Raw genomic sequence first — 19,258 nt, 5'->3', positions numbered from 1 at the left:
AAACTGCAAACACCATATGATTGCTTTGTCATAGAGTCCATCTCCGGGTTAGTAGAATGGCTACATGTTCACCTGATCCCTCCACCAACTACCAGTCAGGGCCGGCTCTACAGTTTTTGCTGCCCCAAGCAGTGAAAAAAATTGCCTTTGCAGATGGCAAAAGGAAGACGTTGCCGCCGATTTGCCACCACGGCCGGCAAAGGGGAGAAGATGCCGCCAAATTGCCACCGCGGCCGGAGGAACGGCCGCTCCTTTCGAACTGCCGCCCCAAGCACCTGCTTGGAATGCTGGAGCCTGGAGCCGGCCCTGCTACCAGTCACTAGCTAAGGAAGGAATTGCCGTATACATGTGATGGCAGCAGCCGCTACTGGAAGAGAATTCTCTATTGTACATAACTCTAGGACATGGGTCGGCAACCTTTCAGAAGCGGTGTGCCAAGTCTTCATTGATGCACTCTAATTTAAGGTTTCGCATGCCAGTAATACATTTTAACGTTTTTAGAAGGTCTCTTTCTCTAAGTCTATAATATATAACTAAACTATTGTTAAAAGAAAAGGAGGACTTGTGGCACCTTAGAGACTAACAAATTTATTTGAGCAAATACATTTGTTAGTCTCTAAGGTGCCACAAGTCCTCCTTTTCTTGCTGCGGATACAGACTAACACGGCTGCTACTCTGTAAACTATTGTTGTATGTAAAGTAAATAAGGTTTTTAAAATGTTTAAGAAGCTTCATTTAAAATTAAATTAAAATGCAGATCTTATCAGTTTAGTGTGATCCTTGCCCTTGCTTTTCCTTGCTGAGTTTTCCAATGTCTGGCATATATTTGGATACTTTAAGCTGCACAAAGGCTTCTGAGTGATCACTTGTTAACTGGCTCCGAGAGGGACAGAGGACAGATTTCATGTGTGAAAATACCTGTTCATACAGGTATGTGGATCCAAATGCTGAAAGCACTGCAAACGCAATTTTCTTCAAACAGTTAATTTCACTGGCAGGGACGTCCAGCAGGTCAGAATAGAGGCCCCATGATCTCTCTCGGTAGCTTCAAGTGCACTCCGCAGATCTCCAAACTTTGATGCCCACAATTCTGAGCTTTTTAACTGAATGAGCTGCATTTTGAAATCTTCAACACCCATCCACTGAAATACAGACAAATCCAAGTCGCTTTCGTTGACCTTTTCAGGTTTAATTAGAAAAGACAGCATGGGGCCAAATCGGTGGAAATCTTGAAATCTGTCAGAAAATTCTGATTCCAGTTCTTGCATGTTTCAGAGTAACAGCCGTGTTAGTCTGTATTTGCAAAAAGAAAAGGAGTACTTGTGGCACCTTAGAGACTAACCAATTTATTTGAGCATGAGCTTTCGTGAGCTACAGCTCACTTCATCGGATGCAACACGTACATTCTAATCTCAACGTCAAACGCAGCGTGCTGTTTCACATGGTGTGATAGTGATGTAAGCAGCAAATCAGGCCTTAAAAATATCCCAGCATAGTGGCGCTGGAACAATTTTTAAGGTGGGGGTGCTGAGCTGTGCCCCCTCTTGCCCCTGTCTGCACCCCTCACTGCCTTGGGCTGGGACCAGTGGGTCACTGCTGGGGGTGGCTGCAGAGCCCTGGGCTGACAGCCAGTACCCCAGGCCGGCAGCGGAGCCCCCGGGACCAGTGGCCTGGACCTGGTGCCAGCAGCAGGCTGAGCAGGGCCAGCGGATGGAACCCCAGCTGGCAGGGGGCCAGCAGCCGGTACCCCAGGTCATCAGTGGAGCCCCTGGGACCGGTGGCTAGGACCCAGGCAGTGTGAGTGCCACTGAAAATCAGCTCGCATGCCACCTTTGGCACGAGTGTCATCGGTTGCCTACCCCTGCTCTCGGACCTGCTCCTTATATTTTGAAATTGATATGTTTCACAGAATGTTATCATCATAATTGAAAAAGAACCTCTTCATGTCAACCAATCTGGCCTGCAGGCAGTCTCATGGTTAGCCCTGTTTTCTGGCACTAGAATGTGTTGATTGACTCCCCTTTGAGGACATTATACACAGCGCTTCTTAATGGAAATACTTAGCTCCCCATGGCAAAACTATTTTCTGTAACTGTTGAGTTACTGGTTTCAGAGTCACAGCCATGTTAGTCTGTATTCGCAAAAAGAAAAGGAGTACTTGTGGCACCTTAGAGACTAACCAATTTATTTGAGCATAAGCTTTTGTGTGGTTAGTCTCTAAGGTGTCACAAGTACTCCTTTTCTTTTTGTTGAGTTACTACGTGGCTGGTCAGGTTAGTAACAAAGATCAGGACCCACAGCTGGTCTGAACTGTACATGCGAGATTTTTTTTCTCACAAAAAAGTGGCCTTTTTTCTGAATGAAAAATTTCACTCATGAAATTTGGGGTTTTATTTCAGGGTTTGGGTTTTCCCCCCCCATTTCTTGATCCTCCTGTCTCTTTTCAAACAGGAGGAAAAGTGAAAAGGAAGGAAAGGGGAGAAGGGAGAAATAGCAAGTATTTTTATAGCAAGTTTCAAAAAATAATCTTTTTTTTAAATTCTACACCAAAATTTCTAGTTTTCAATTTTTCATCCAAAAGAAAATGGAAATTTTTCACTTACATTTTTTAAAACAACAACCTTTAAAAAAAACATTCAGTGAGAAAAGACTTGCCATGTTCTTTAAGCTGCTTTACTCAGGGCACAGCACTGTATTCCATCCAGGAAGCAGCACCTGGTACACACCTGATCATCTAGTATCATCTCTTGACAACAGAGATGGCCCTTCATCTGGACACAGACTGTTCCCAGAGTGGATTCCATAAGTGCTTGAAAAGCCCCTGTTCTATTCCATGGATGGTGTGAAAACAGACTTATCATAGGAAATGGTTAACTGGTCTCCCTCTGGCCACTCTTGGTTCTCTGCAGAGCGTTTCCATCTCCTCACTAAATCTCCTATAATTCGACATCATTGGTAGGATTGAGCTCTTGATCAGTCAGATTCTTCTTGGAAAATGTAAATGATCCCGATTGCAGCATGTTCCTCTGAAACGTCTATGAAGCAGATTCCTGCCCTGATTTTCTCACCACACAACCCTCAAAGCTCCTGATAATTCGCAAGACGTGGACACTTCACGGAAATGCTCGGGAGCTGCAGGACTGAGTGCAACAAACTTTATGATCAGTTAGAAACTTTCTGGTCTATTGATCAGGGGTGTCCAGCTATCAGTGAAAATAAACAGCAGCAACAGCCTGGACAGAGACAGCTCAGAAGGGCAGAAGGGCATGGTGGGAAGTCCCTAACCTGTTCTGTACCAGATACACTACAATACTTAACTACTGTAAATTGGCTCTGCTGATGCCTTTACGTGTCAGTTTCACTCTTTCTTTCAGACGCCACTAGTCTGGGCTATATATGCATCGCAGAGGATAAGGCAGAGTGAACTTTAGAGCTGCCCCTCCCAAACACCAGAGCTCAGGTGACTTTCAGACTCGGTCACAAACTTCTGTTTCACAAATCAGTGGTAATGCTGCTGTGGTTTTTCTGCCCCACGGGCACCATTACATTTGCCCTGAGAGCTCTGGATGTGCTGTGCATGCCACTTGTCATTCAGCTTTGTCCACCGGTATAGTGCTGTTGTGTTGCAACATGGTGATATTATCCTTCCATCATATGGTCACCTCGGTCCTGAAAATATCCAGGGCATGATCTGAAAGTCTTAAAATGCTTTACAATATCCCACATGACCCCCCTGTGAGACAGGCAGGAGTGTGAGCCCTGTCTTGTACACAGGGGGCATTGAGGTAGAGAGATGAAGTGATGTGCCCAAGGCCATAGAAGGCATGAGTGTCAGAGGCAGGATTAGAAATCAGGAGCTCCTGGTTCCAGCCCTGGGTTCATATTAATTGCAACTTTTTAATAAAGCCTGAAGATCAGAAGCAGGGCAAACCACTGAGGGGAAGCCATGCTTCCAGGTGGATTCAGCCAGGTGCAATTTATCTTGTAGTCTTTCCAAGCAAATATATTAGTTACCAATTTTTCCCTCGTTTCCACATTCAACGAGCTGCTGAAATGTTTAAAGGTCAAATAATAAAAAATAAATTAAATAAATGAAGATCATTTCACAGACTCAGATTTCACTCAGAAAAGGAGTAGCAATCAGCAATGCAAATCCCAACTGGGAGTCATGTGTAATCCTCATAATCCTGTTACAATTTTAGGTTAATAGAATAAATGGATTAGCTGACTGCAGCAGCCAGTCACCTGTCTTTGCTTCCTAGATATCAGTGAAGGGGTCTTGGTTCCAGAGAGGAGCCTGTGACTCACTAATTGATTGGCAGGAATTAGGGAGGGATGGGTGAATCAGTGTGGAAAAAATAAGGATTACCTCTAAACTTGATTCAATGTTTAAATCTCAAATGGAACAGACCCCAGAAAAGTTTCCTGAGTCAAAATGTGTATTTGTTTCTTTCTTTCTTTTGTGGTCAGCAAGGTTTCCATTGCCCCCCACACCACCATGCTTCTGCACCTCCTACTGGAAAAGGTGACCCACAGTCTCATGCATGCTGAATGGAACAATACCAATGATGGGTTTGTCTCATCCCCGTCAGAAATTAAACCCTTTTCAAACCTCAGATTGGGGACGGGACCTATTGCTGACACAACCATAGGTTATTTTTTATGGTACACAGATCCTTAAAACACAGAGCATTTGGGATTTCCCCGCTCCCCTCCCACATGCTCCGGTCCCCAAGTAGGACTTGTCTTGAGACAAGATTTAGGGCTGGTCTACGTTCAAAAGTTACATCAGCATACCTACATCTTGCAGGGATGTGAAAAATCCACACCCCTGAAAGATGTAGTTGAGCCGACCTAACGCCTGGTGTAGACAGCGCTTGGCCGATGGAAGACTTTGACCTAGCTACCGCCTCTTGGGGAGGTGAAGTACCTACAACGATGGGAGAATCCCTCCTGTCCTTGGAGGAAAGGTCTACACTGAAGCACTACAGCAGCTGCACCGCTGCCGTGTTTTAAGTGCAGACCTGGCCTTAGAAGGACATCTGATAAATGTGAATGTTAATGCAGAAAAACATGAACCAGGGCCCCATCTACAACTGAGTAATTTGCACAGGGGTGAGTAGATCGGCAAAGACAGAGGCTAAGGGCTGGTCTACGCTACAAAGTTAGTTTGGCTCAACTACATTGCTCAGGGCTGTGAAAAATTTCACGCCTTGTGTGATGGAACTGAGCCAGCCTAAACCTCAATGTAGACACCACTAGGTCAACAGGATAATGCTTCCAGCGATCTAGCTACCACCTCTCAGGCCTGCATGAGGTAGAAGGCTTGTTTTCCAAGGACTGCTATCCCAGGAGATTAGATCTCGATACACCAGCTTCAGAGAGGGATCTCCGAGGCCTGGTCTGCACGACAAGGTTAGGTCAATGTAAGCTGCCTTGTGTCAGTCTAGCTGTGGAAGTATCTTTGCTTAAATCTGGCTCCTGCCAATGTAAACACCCCTCTATGCTGATTTAGTGATACCACCTCCCTGAGTGGCTTCCAGGAGCCACTCCACAATGCCCCACGCTGACAATACAATTGGTAGAAGCGCTCCTGGTGAGGACGCACACCGCCGACACAAGCAGCCAAGTGTGTGCACACGATTTAATAACTGTGGTGGCATGTATGTATGTAAGTTAGGTTGTGTAGACATGGCCTGAGCTAAACTGATGAACTGAGAAATAAGAAGGCTACTGGAGGAACTGCTATGGGAGAAATGTTTTCAGCATATTAAACTAAACTTTCCAAAATGAAATTAAAATAGGCAAGGATGGATCATCAAACTCCAAGCCTGATCCAAAGCCCAGTGAAGTCATGGGGCATCTTTTCATAGGTTCCAATGGGCTTTGGAGCGCAAGGAAGAACTTCCAAGCCACACCTCGCCATCAGGGAAACTGCTCTGGGTTTGCTCTGGGTTTGCTCTGTGGAGAAGAGAAAGCCCTGCTAACTGGCTGAACTTTACAGATGCAAACAGTGAAGAAGAGGTTTAAAATTGCATCTTGGCTTTGCCTTTTTTCGGATGATCAAGTAAGCAATTAGAGAAGGGGAAGGATGGATGTGTAGCTAGGAAGCAGGAGACCAGGGCTCTGGTCCCAGCTCTGTTACTATGTGTCCCCAGGTTAGTTGCTTCATGTTTCTGTGCCTCTGTTTCCCCAGGTGGGAAAGAGAGACAATAATACCTGTGCATGTCACGGAGCTAGATTCATTCACGTTTGTGTAGGGTTTGGGGATCTTTGAAAGGAAGGCTGAATCGATTTTCTGAATTGCCTCACCGACCAATATGGCCCTTGGGAAACATTCCATGCATTCTTTTTCTTTCTTCCATGCCAGGCACTAAGCTGCCTGCCACTTTTTCTAGCTGAACCCTAATGAAACATCAACATTTCACAGTGCCAAATGTCCTTGCACCATGAGGGTGACAAAGACCAGCCTTGCTTGTAATTGTTCAGTTCTTCTCTTTTAGGCTTTGGCAGAATCCAGTGGTGCATAACTAAGGATGCTATGGTGACACAAATAATAAATAATAATAACAATAATAGATTATTTATTATTTGTGTTACCATAGCATCCTTCAGCAATACGTATAGCTCCTGGCGCATCATTTGAAAACTGCTCAAAGCCAGGTGTGTTTCCTGTCCCAGGGAGCTTTCTATCTAAGGGCTGATTCGATAAACCCTTATTTGTAGAGTTAATGCTTCCTACCGCATCAATCCTGTTGATTTAACTGAGGCTAAACATACACACCATGGCTGAAAGTGATTGCAGGACTTGATACCTAAGCAGAAGGGGTGGTTTGACTTTAGAACATAGATTCCAGGGTGTAGGAGGTTCTGATCATAGTTCAGCCTGTTCACCCTGTGCAACTGACAGGCTCAGATGCTGGGACCACCTTTGTGTTTGTACAGTGCTTAGCATGTTGGGGTCTGGTCCATTGCTGGGGCTGCTAGGCACTGCTGCAGTACAAATGATAAAATACTAGTAGTCAGGGGTGGCCAACCTGTGGCTCCGGAACCACATGCGGCTCTTCAGAAGTGAAAATGCGGCTCCTTGTATAGGCACCGACTCCAGGGCTGGAGCTACAGGTACCAACTTTCCAATGTGCCGGGGGACGTTCACTGCTCAACCCCTGGCTGTGCCAAAGGACCTGCCCCCACTACACCCCATCCCGCCCCCTCCCCTGAGCCTGCCATGACTTCGCTCCTCCCCCTCCTGCTCCCACCCCACCCCAGAGCCTCCTGCACAGCTGATCAGGAGGTGCGGGGAAGGAGGGGGAGGCGCTGATCAGTGAGGCTGCCAGTGGGCGGGAAGCGCTGGGGGGGCTTCTGACGTATTACTATGGCTCTTTGGCAATGTACATTGATAAATTCTGGCTCCTTCTCAGGCTCAGGTTGGCCACACCTGCACAGGAGAAATGCATATCGATATAGCAAACAAACATGGCTGTTAGCTCAAGCCAGTGGCATTTTTGTAGCATCTGTCAAGTTGCAAAGTAGCCTGATTCCCTCTTGTCAGCCGCAGGTTTTTCGGTGTCATTTTCTATAGCGCGACTTGCCGTGGAAATTCCCTTTAGCTTTTCTTTAGCAAGCCACTTGCTCGACTTCACACTCTGGGCTATGGCTGAACTCTTCTTTCTTGAAAGTGCAAGTTTCCCTTGAATCTGGAGCTTGCTTGCATAAAAATTCCTTGTCCTTTCTCACAGCCACCCCTGACCCCACACAACCACACAGTCAGTTGCAGTTGTGCTGGGTCTCCCAAGCCCTTGCAGTATTGCTGCCCTGAACTCTCCAGCCAGCCACAGAACACACCAACATGCAGCAGATGTCACCACACGCTTGGACACAATCAAGCACCGGGCTTCCGCTTGCTTTGGAAACCTGAGCCCCTGTGAGAGGGAAGCGGCTGGAGAGCTCTATTTGTAGCACTCACTTCCCCAAATCCCCCAGGCTGGCTTAGCCCCTCTCCATAAAGGATAACGCTCCAACTTGTGGCTTCTTCCTCTTACTGTATTTTTTTTTAAAAGAAATGGGCCCAATCCAGAAGCTCAAATCCAAACCCCACCAAAGATCAGGTTGATGAAGAACCTCAAATTTGAATCCTCGGATCTCACTCTCTCTCTTCAGCATGGGTCCTTGGGAAGCAGCCCACAAGGTCAGAAATCTTGCAGAAAGAGCTGATTTCTGAGATTTCTGCTACATTGAGCCAAACTCTCAGAGGAAGGGCCTGGCCCCAATGAACCCCCAAACCCTGCCCTAATCTGCACCCAGACCTAAACACCACTGCCTTGGCTCACCAGACCTCTCCCTTTAAGCCAGACAGTTGAAAATGCTTCTCCCTCCACTGCGCCATGCTCCATCTTCACCACCCAGGCAGTGGGGGGTACCGTCCCGTCCTCCCCAGGAAGCAGAGGTACCTGAGTTTCGGCTCCATAGGACACCAAAACAGCAGGGCAGGCCTGGGAGCCAAGCCCAGGAGTCTCTTTGTTAGAGGCAGAGCCAAAGGCTCAGGCCCTGCACGCATATTGCAGCAATCATACATTATCCCCACGCTCCGAGCTCCAACCGGGCAGTCACATATTGACGTAGACAAAGGAGAGCGCTCTGGATGGTGGCCTTTTGTTACCCAAAGGTTTCTGCTGAATATCTGGGGCCAAACACTGGTCCCCTGACATAAATGGCAACTTTGCCGTTGATTTCATTAGATCAAAATCTGGCACATGGTGTTAGGAGGTCGGGATGCCCCTGAGGAGTAAGGATGCTGTGGGGTCGTTAGTATTGGTATTACAGTGGTGCCAAGAGGCTCCATTCAAGGATCATGGCCCCTTGGTGCTAAGTGTTTTACCCACCTATAAAGAAAAGACAGTCCTGGCTTTGGGGAATTTGTTAAGGCACATTAAACAATAGGGTTTCCTGCCATTATCACCCAGTGTTGGCTCTTGCTCAGGGGGCCCTGGAGGTTAGGGCCATTCAGGAGCTGGGACCAATGCAGTGGGAGAGCCAGGAGCAGAAGGTCCTGCCTCTCATCAGCTTTACCACCTCCCAGAGCTTTTTTCTTACAGGCGGTTTCCAGCCTTCCCTGCCCTCTGGAGTTTAGGATCAATAGCCCATCCCCATCTTGAGTTTACAGAACGTCTCAGACCACAGAGCATTTTCAGCTAGCCACAAATGAAAGGGGGTTGGGAGCAGGCCATGCCTCTGTATTTCTTTAATACACAGGACTCTCCCAAAAGCCTCATGAGTGGGAGGCAGCTCCTCTCTTGCTGCATTTTCCTTCAAAAGAAGTAAAGGACGGTCTGGTGGTTAAAGCTCAGGCCTGTGTGTCTGGAGAGCTGGATTCTGCTCCCAGGTCTGCCACGGCCTTCCTGGGTGACCTTGAGCAAGTCACTTAAGGCCACCGTTTTCAAACGTGTCATCAAATCCTGGGTGCCTCAGCTCATGGGAGTCCAACCTGAGACACTTTGGCCTGCTGTTCAGTGGTGCTGGGCACCTGCCATTCCCACTCCTTTCAATGGGAGCTGTGAGTGTACAGCCTGCGGAAAATCAGGCCTCAAACTGGATACCCAAGCAGCGCGGCACCCAGAATTAGGGGACACATTTGAAAAGACTGGCCTGCCCCGCTCTGTGTCTTGTAAGACTCATATAATATCTGTTTAGTTCAGAGGCAGAGAGTAACGTAGCCAGGTAAACATCCATTCATGTTTGTTCAGTGGATGGAAGGTGCTAGCTAAGGACAATACGTTGTTATTACAACCAAATTCACTATTTTATTTAAAATCTCTCCCTCACCATTTTGGGGACACCCCTCCCCTGATCTTTGGTGGTTTCCATTCCTGCCCATTCCTAAAACCCTGCCACAGAGATTTGGGCATGAACTCAAATATCTGGCAGCTGGAACCAGGCCCCTACTTAAGCCACCTAAGCTGACATTCCAGGCTTCCCATCATGGGGAAGAGCCCTTCCCCTCATCAGAGCTTCAGCACCCCTAGTACAAAGCCTGTCAGATTTAATTGTTAACGAGTGAGGAAATAAACTTGCTCTAATTATTGTACAAAGAGCTTAGATGGAATTCAACAGAGCGGGAGATTTCCTAGTTATCACAACAGGGAACTGAGAGCCAGGATTCCTGGGTTCTATTTCTGGCTCTGCAACTGACTCATTGAGTGACTCTGAACCAATCCCGTGCCTCAGTTTCCCCATCTGTAAAAAGCAGGGAGGGAGGATGATATTGCCCTGCCTCCCAGGGTCGTTGTGAGGCTGATTTAATTAATACCTGCAAAGCAATTGGAGATCTCAGAGGGATGAATCGATAGAAATAAGCAAGGAAATATTTCTAACAGAATCAGCAGCTGTGCTCCTTTTCAGGAGTAGAAAATACATTCACTCATACCAACAGATATCCTGACACTAAAGAGAACTGGGTGATCTATTTGCAGTGAACAATTTATTGAACAATTTTTACCCTTTTCTCTGTTTGTGTATTATCTACAAGCAGGCTGATTCTTGCTCAATTGTTTGTGAGTCACAAATATGCAATGAAACCAGTAGTTCTCAACCTCTTTACCATTGTGGACCACATATACAGCTCTCTATGTGTTATGTGGGCCTCATCCTCACAATATATATAGTACTTGTATGGCCCTGAGGATGTCACACAGGGCGTAGCTGTGTGCTGATTGGGCCACAAGCGGCCCACGGACCGTGGGTGGAAAACCACTGGTTTAGACAAACACATCTCAGCCTCTGGATCACTCATAAGCAAGTCACCATCACTGTTGCTTGGAGTATTTCCTATTCGTGCTGTGTGACTGGTCCCTAGACTCACATGGTGTTGTTTTTGCTCACTGATTAGATGATTCCCAGGTCCACAAAGAGTTTTCAAAATGGCTGTTAGACAATTTTGGCATGAATATTAATGTTATGTGAATACACATAGATACACTCCATTTCTTGGAACAGACTTGTGAACATAATTTTGCTCACACCAGTTTTCCTTAGAAGCCAATCAGTGGGGTTGTGAATACTGCAGTAGCCAATTTGTGGTTTTTGATCTGAATGAATGTTCTTCAACTCTTGCTCCATCTGGGTGCAACCAGTTTGTGGGGTCTCCCATCTGGTAGCTAGACTCGCTGTATGTGTGTATCTGTGTCTTTCTGTTTATCGCCAGCCAGCACTCTAAGTGGGGCTGCCACGGTCTGTAGACACCAGTTCAGCTGATTGAGCCAAAAGGGAATCTCTGAGTCTGATTGGCTGAGCTGCTCCCAGCTGCAAGTCACTCTTTGATGATTTTCTACTTACCAACTTCAGAAGAGACGGTTGCAAATCTGGACTCAGCCAGGTGGCTTCTCTCCTCAAGAAACATTCAACATGGGGCCCAAGTGAGACAGGAACCAACTCCTTTGAAAATCCCAGCTTTAATTAACTTTAGATGAAAGAAGCCAGATTTTTCCTCTCCACGAAGCAAACAGCTTCCACTGTGCACTCGGTCGTGCTTCTGAGGTTTTCTGAAACATGATCGTTTCTGTTATATGTAGTCTCAATCTGCAAAGGGACCATCTGATAAAGCAGGTGCTATCCAGCTGGGGTCCAACCCCACCTGTAATTCTGCATTCAGTTATGGGCACCACCACAATGCCAGAAAGAGGCAGCATATCCTAATGCCACGCTGGGGTATTAGTTGCATTTTCACTTGGAGGGAAGGGGGACAGCCACTGAATTGCCAACCCCACGTCCAGCAGCAGCTGAGTTCTTCTCAGAGCTCTCCCAGCCAAATATTGACTATCCCTGACCCTGCTGGGTGTCACAAACTCCAAGAAGATCACACCCCATGGTGGGACAAAGCAGACATGAGTGGCTCCAGGAAAGAAGGTTGCTCCTCTTTACAATACTTAACATCTTTTCAAAATTCTTGTAGCTCATTGGTTAGGGCAGGGTGGCCAACCTGTGGCTCCGGAGGTTGCCAACCTGTGGCTCCGAATATGTGGCTCCTTGTATAGGCACCGACTCCAGGGCTGGAGCTACAGGTGCCAACTTTCCAATGTGCCGGGGGGTGTTCACTGCTCAACCCCTGGCTCTGCCACAGGCCCTGCCCCCACTCCCGCCTTCCCGCCCCCTCCCCTGAGCCTGCTGTGCCCTCGCTCCCTCTCTCTCCCCCCACCCGAGCCTCCTGCACACCACAAAACAGCTGATCGGGAGGTGCAGGGAGGGAGGGGGAGGCGCTGATCAGCAGGGCTGCCAGTGGGCGGGAGATGCTGGGAGCGGGAGAGTGGGGGAGCTGATGCGGGTGGGGGCTGCTGACATATTACTATGGCTCTTTGGCAATGTACATTGGTAAATTCTGGCTCCTTCTCAGGCTCAGGTTGGCCAAGAGTCAGTATAGCCTCCGGTCACTGGACGCCTCTCGGCCAGGTAGCTATACCCAGGCAAACAGCTACAGCGAGTTGTCTCTCCCTTTTTCGATTGGCCTGTTGAGTTAAAAACACTATGCAGAAGTATGCGTTCCAGACATGATGCAACAGCTGCTGGGAACTAAACTGGAGCAGATGCTGCCTTTGCCTGGGAACGGAGAAGCACCAAAGTGACAAAATAAAGCAAGTGGAAAGAAGAGACATGCCACAAACGCACAGGTTGCAACTGCCGACTGACACAGCTGCCCGAGGTGGCCAGTGTGCGTATTTTGGTACTAATACCTTGCACTCACAGCACATAACGCCTTGCCGTCAAGGGTCTCAAAGCTCTTTGTAAAGATTTAAACCTCATTCGTTCCCCTGCACCTCTCCCCGCTAGTGCAAGATGATGATCCCCAGCAGCCAAACGGGCACAGAGAGGTGTGGTGACTTCCCTACGGTCAACAGTGAGTCAGTGGAAGAGCTGGGAACAGAACCCTGGAGTCCTGACTCCCCGTGCTCTGCATTTTCCATACAATTTACGGAAAAACTTACCCCCTTTATCAGTCTTATTACACAGTACTCAGTGAAGATCAGGCAATTAGATCACTTGACGAAGTAATCATCCCAAGCCCTAGCCGTGTGCAAACTGGCTGCTGCCTCACAGCTATGGAGCTCATAGTTGGATTCTTGCACGTTGCATTTTGATTAAAAGGAAGCAAATATTCTATATTAATTCCTGCTTCAAATAAAGTGATTTCGTCCTGTTCTTTATGCCAGTGGTTCAGACCAAAGGTGCCCAGTGTCCTAAAGGTGCCTCTTTTTTCTTTTGAAGGCAATTGTATTCAATTCTACTTTGCACTTTTCTGGCCCAAAGACTCATTTATAATAGGAGTGGTATATGCATGGTGCCCTCTGCATGCATTGTAGCAAACTGGTTAGTTTGTCTTGTAGTGAGTGGCATCAAAACTGCTCAGCTTTGTGTGTCGAGGGTGTGGGCAGCTGATGGAGATGATCCTTTAGCTCAAGTGGCAGATGCCTGTGCTTTGTGGCATCAGAGACTGAGAGTTCTGTCCTTGCTGCTGCTGTGAAGTTACAAGAGGCTATGGTGTGTAGCCACAGATGTACTACAATACTACAGATATAAGAAGGCTCTGCCTGGGGTGTGTGAACCAGAGTAGGAGTCAGAACATCCATCTTCGCCCTTGTTACCTGAAGAATACCTGCTCTGTAAAGCCCAGCCTGTGTTGCCATGGAGACACTGTCTGCCCTGATGACCCTTGAATTCTGATTGTTTTAGTGAAAATAATTTGATGCAATCAGGAGAGACATGAGGTTTGCGGTTACACACACACACACACACACACACAATCTCCTCTGTGTCAGGATTTCAGCAAGCAGACAGATGAATCTGCTTATAAAACACAATGGCATCTCAGCCGGAGGGGATGGTTGCAGACATGGGTTCCTCTGGCCCAAAATACTAGTAGCTGCTGCTGCTTACTGTGGCATGGCATCGCCAAAACAAGATCCCGAAATGAGTGAGACACGGCTAATTGAATCCTAAAGCTACCCACATTTCTGAATTACCCCTCTCTCCAAACAGACTTTTCCTCCCAGATTAAAATGGTGCCATAGAATTATCTATTAAAGGGCATTAAATAAATTATCCCGCATACTGAAATGTCTGTATTTTTTCAGTGAGGGCTAATTTAGTCTTCCAGATCCACACAGGGGATAGTTCCGTTCACATAGAGAGACAAGAATCTCAGTCTCACCATGTTATTTGGATCCAAGAGGGGAATGCTGCTGCTTTCTTTAAAATCAGGACAAGTTTCGTCGACAGTTGGGCAGCCGTCCATGACGGCTCCTTTTTTCCAGGAGTGACCTGAATGAGTTGGATGGTCTAATTGCAGATTCCAGTGGCCAAATCGCAGAAGGCACCATAACAATTGGCATCAGCTGGCCTCTGTGTTGGCAGTCTCAGCAGATAGGCCATGGTCTGAATGGTCTATGGAGACTCAACTTTAAAGGTGGTCACTTCAGGTCATGATTGAGACACATTGGCAGGCAAGCACGGTGTGTGCATGAAGCTTGCTCTGAAGCTGTCCTTGAAGTATTTGCTCTGTGCTTTTGAGTAGGATAGATGATGGGCTAGGTACCACGGAGAACTTCAGTCTCTAAGTTTGTCGAGCATGAAAGTTTCTCCTGCATTCAATTTTGCCTACAATTTTCCTTTTAAGATTCCCCCTTTCATAGAACAGAGCCTCAACTCTGGCTAGATCCCAGCAAGAGATACCAAATGGCGCTTTTTCCTTTCTTTTGCTCTTTCTTCCTTCTCGTGAAGCTGGCAGCTTCTCCAAACACACATCCAACCAACGCACAGAGCATTCGAAAACAGGCCATCTGGCTGAGCTCTCCTTGAAAATGAGAAGACAAGAAAAACAACCCGCTCGGAGCTGGCAGCTGAAAGGCAGGCAGCCCGTACGTGGACTTGCTCTTGCGGTGCTGTCCAAGAGCCGTCCAATCCATGGGCAGTCCAAAAGCGTTTTCCTACTGAACAGAATATGGCTGGCTCCAGAAACCGCTCCAAGTCTGCATTCTGAGTGGGATGCTGTAACTCTCTTTAGCTGCACATGTGCTCATTAATTAAAGCCACTTTGGAAAGTGCCCCCCACCTCCTCCCCCGCTGGGCTTGCTAGTCGGCCCTCCCTGAAACCCTTCTTGCTGCTCTGGAGCCCCCTACTGCTTTACAAGCTAAAGAAGCCAAGGCACAGGAAGGGCTGCTCCAGCATGGCTCTTTCAGCTACAAAACAGAAGCACTGCGTTCATTGTTCAATGAACAACCACGGTTGGCCTACATAGAGCTGAGATGAAAGCAAACTAGTTTTATTTTGATGTGATTTTCTCCTCTCTCTGCCTGTGGCAGCACCCTCCAGAGGTGGAACCATCCATGACAGTCCCTTGGGAAAATGTGAAGTGTCATGGGTTTGAGTGCTCTGAGCCACTGAGGCAGAAGACTTCTTAATTGTCTCTCAGATGCTCATGGGCTGTGGGATATGCCCCCATACCACCTCGGTCTGAAGGTAATGTAAACAGCAGGATGTGCCTTTAAGCTACAGTATCAGGCGTAAGCTGGAATCTGGTTTTCCCTAGGAAGGTTTGCGTTGAGGGGCATGGGTGAGAGCAGTCACATACCCTGGCTTATACATGTTTAATTTCCCAGCACTACATTTCTGTGGTGACTATGTTGCCGGCACCCAGTGCCGAGAGGCAAAACAACAGCAGGGGTTGGTTCGCTACCCGATTTGCTTCACCCAATAATCACAAAGGGGTGGAGAAGCAGAGAAGTTTATTTTCAGCTGCAAAAAGGTACAGGGAGAATAGAATCTCAAATCCTGCACCCAGAGCAGGAAGTTACACAGGCTTTTATACATCCTTTCTTCAGCATACTTATCCAATAGCAAGCTGCCCTAAGTATCCATATAGCCAGCCAATCCAGTTACCAGCTAGTTCCCTTGTTTTTTGTATCATTTGTTAAATTATACATAAAGCTGCTTTATTCAGCATTTTTCTTCCATATCTGCCCTGTTTGGCCTTGTTAGTTTCAGGCAGTCTGACTCTGCAACATATTGTTGCAGATCCTCAGCATAACTGCTGTGAGTGCCTCCAGGCCGGGGGGGGGGGGGGCAAGGACACTTGGGCCTAGTACGCAGAGCTGCTGCGAGTGCCTCCAGGTGGGAGGGGGGGGGGGGCCAAGGACACTTGGGCCTAGTGCGAGGGGCCTTCATCGACACTCGTGGTCTTCCATTCCCTCGAGTTACCTAGTGGCCATGCCCCAGTGTCCCCAACAACTACATGATCCATCAGACCTTTTATCCACACCTTGCTGGGACTCCCTTTGCAACTGCAGCCGTTCTCTTAGTAAGGATGAGACAGAGTGTACATAATGGCAGGTCAACCATTGGGACATTATATGGATACAGCTCAGGTGGGTGTGCACAGAGTTCTAATGCCTACCTATATCGCTGCATCCCTGCCATGACTTACGTTTCTATTAGTGCTATTCACGAACAGAATCAAGGCATACACCTCCAAACCGTTTAACTGTCTTGCTTCACAAGAAGAGTTCTGTATCAGAAAACCTGCAATTTCCTTTCAAATATTATTGCCATACACAGGATATACCATGTTAATACAGTTCTCCAATATAGTTGCCTTTCATGACTATTATTTTATCAATGACATTCACCTCCTTTTCCTTTTCTCAATTTTAAAGGGCTGATATCAACAAATTTTAGGTCCAAAATTCAGATTTTTTTAAAAAAAGGCTGTTTTGCAAACCTTAATAGGAATAGAAAGATTTTCATAGACTGAAGGGAATAGAGGAATCTTATGGATTTAAACAAAACCTCTGATTTGCTGTGACCCAACAGAACTGCCTTGTGCAAGTGTGTGAGAACCAGGAAGTGAAACTGACTTGACACAAAGAAAAGGAGTACTTGTGGCACCTTAGCGACTAACCAATTTATTTGAGCATAAGCTTTCGTGAGCTACAGCTCACTTCATCGGATGCATACTGTGGAAACTGCAGAAGACATTATATACACAGAGACCATGAAACAGTACCTCCTCCCACCCCACTCTCCTGCTGGTAACAGCTTATCTAAAGTGATCACTCTCCTTACAATGTGTATGATAATCAAGTTGGGCCATTTCCAGCACAAATCCAGGTTTTCTCACCCTCCGCCCCCCTACACACAAACTCACTCTCCTGCTGGTAATAGCCCATCCAAAGTGACCACTCTCTTTACAATGTGTATGATAATCAAGTTGGGCCATTTCCAGCACAAATCCAGGTTTTCTCACCCCCTCACCCTCATACACACACAAACTCACTCTCCTGCTGGTAATAGCTCATCCAAACTGACCACTCTCCTTACAATGTGCATGATAATCAAGGTGGGCCATTTCCAGCACAAATCCAGGTTTTCTCCCCCCCCCCGCCCCCCCACAAACTCACTCTCCTGCTGGTAATAGCTCATCCAAACTGACCACTCTCCTTACAATGTGTATGATCACATTGTAAGGAGAGTGGTCAGTTTGGATGAGCTATTACCAGCAGGAGAGTGAGTTTGGCGGCTGGGGGTGAGAAAACCTGGATTTGTGCTGGAAATGGCCCACCTTGATTATCATACACACTGTAAAGAGAGTGGTCACTTTGGATGGGCTATTACCAGCAGGAGAGTGAGTTTGTGTGAAGGGGGGCGGAGGGTGAGAAAACCTGGATTTGTGCTGGAAATGGCCCAACTTGATTATCATACACATTGTAAGGAGAGTGATCACTTTAGACAAGCTATTACCAGCAGGAGAGTGGGGTGGGAGGAGGTATTGTTTCATGGTCTCTGTGTGTATATAATGTCTTCTGCAGTTTCCACAGTATGCATCCGATGAAGTGAGCTGTAGCTCACGAAAGCTTATGCTCAAATAAATTGCTTAGTCTCTAAGGTGCCACAAGTACTCCTTTTCTTTTTGCGAATACAGATTAACACGGCTGTTACTCTGAAACCTGACTTGACACAGATTATAAACCAAAGGACTAGCATAGTTTCCAAGTCTGAGTGGAGTGAAATGCAAAGAGAAATTGAACAACATCAGTGGTAAAAATATATATTTTTAAAATCTTTCAGTTTTAAACTCTAACCAGTTATTTAACATTTAGTAAAAACTTTGGAACATATTATAAACTTAGTCCCACTCAAATACATGAGTTCTATTTGTAACTTTCAGCAAAGCAGAATAGCATGGAAAGTAAAGAAGAGACAGAGAAGTCAGATCTATACTACAGTTTGGCTATAAAGAGTCTGAATCAGCTGAAGACATTAGAACAATGCTTCTGAGAGTCTATACGCTGGCAATAAACTCATAAAAGATCTGGCTATATACCTTACAGTACATGTTGTTTCTCTTAGAGCCATGAGCTGCATCCTATGAAGTGCACAGTACCTCCTGTGACTGCTAAGAGCTCTTAGCTCTCATTGAAGTCAAATGGCATTGTGGGAGCTCAGCACCTCCCAAAACCAGGTCCCAAATCCTGTTTCTGTTACTCATGTGAATGGCACTGCCCACTTGAGTAGGGAGAGATGAATTGTCCCTAAATCCCGCTGAATGTGTATCCTGTGCATGCTAGATTGAAATAAAAGGTTTACATTCCTGACTATATGTTCCTCTTTTTTATTCCCACATAGAATGAGTTACCAAACAGCAAAACTAGGGCTGGACAAAACATTTTCTGCTTCAATTTTTTTGATGGAACATTGGGTTTTTAAGACCATGAACGTTTTCACAGTGAGGGTCTGCTTTCCTTGAAAATTTGATTTTTCAGCAGAAAAAAACCCAGAAACTCAAAGACTCCCGATCAGGGAAGAATTTCAGGGTTTGATGTTTCAGGTTTTTGATGAAATGCTGAAGTTTTCCCTGGGGTGGGGAGGGGGGCGGGAACACTTTCTGACCAGCTCGTGTCAAACCCAAAGAGATCATTGCTGGATTTGGTCTTGGAAGTATGCTGGAGGGGAGGTGACTGACACCTTTCTCGTTCCAAATAAAGCCTTGCAAGATGGGGGACTGTCGAGCTCTACCCATTTGTGTGAGTCACACCAGCCTCCGTTTTGCCAAGGGAGTGTGTCTGTTGACATTTAAGGAGTTCAGGTCAGTATGCTACTAGCAAACGCTCTTTGCCTCTCTGCTGTGCTCCGGCCTCTGTAGCTGTATGTGTGCGTGTGGGATGCACACAGGTACACTCTGTTCAAAAGCAAACCCTGGCTGCAGTGTTTCCGTGA

The sequence above is a fragment of the Eretmochelys imbricata genome, chromosome 3, assembly GCF_965152235.1.
Source record: "Eretmochelys imbricata isolate rEreImb1 chromosome 3, rEreImb1.hap1, whole genome shotgun sequence".
In the NCBI taxonomy this organism is placed as follows: domain Eukaryota; kingdom Metazoa; phylum Chordata; order Testudines; family Cheloniidae; genus Eretmochelys; species Eretmochelys imbricata.
The sequence above is the reverse complement of the archived record's forward strand: the minus strand, read 5'-3'. Positions refer to the sequence as shown.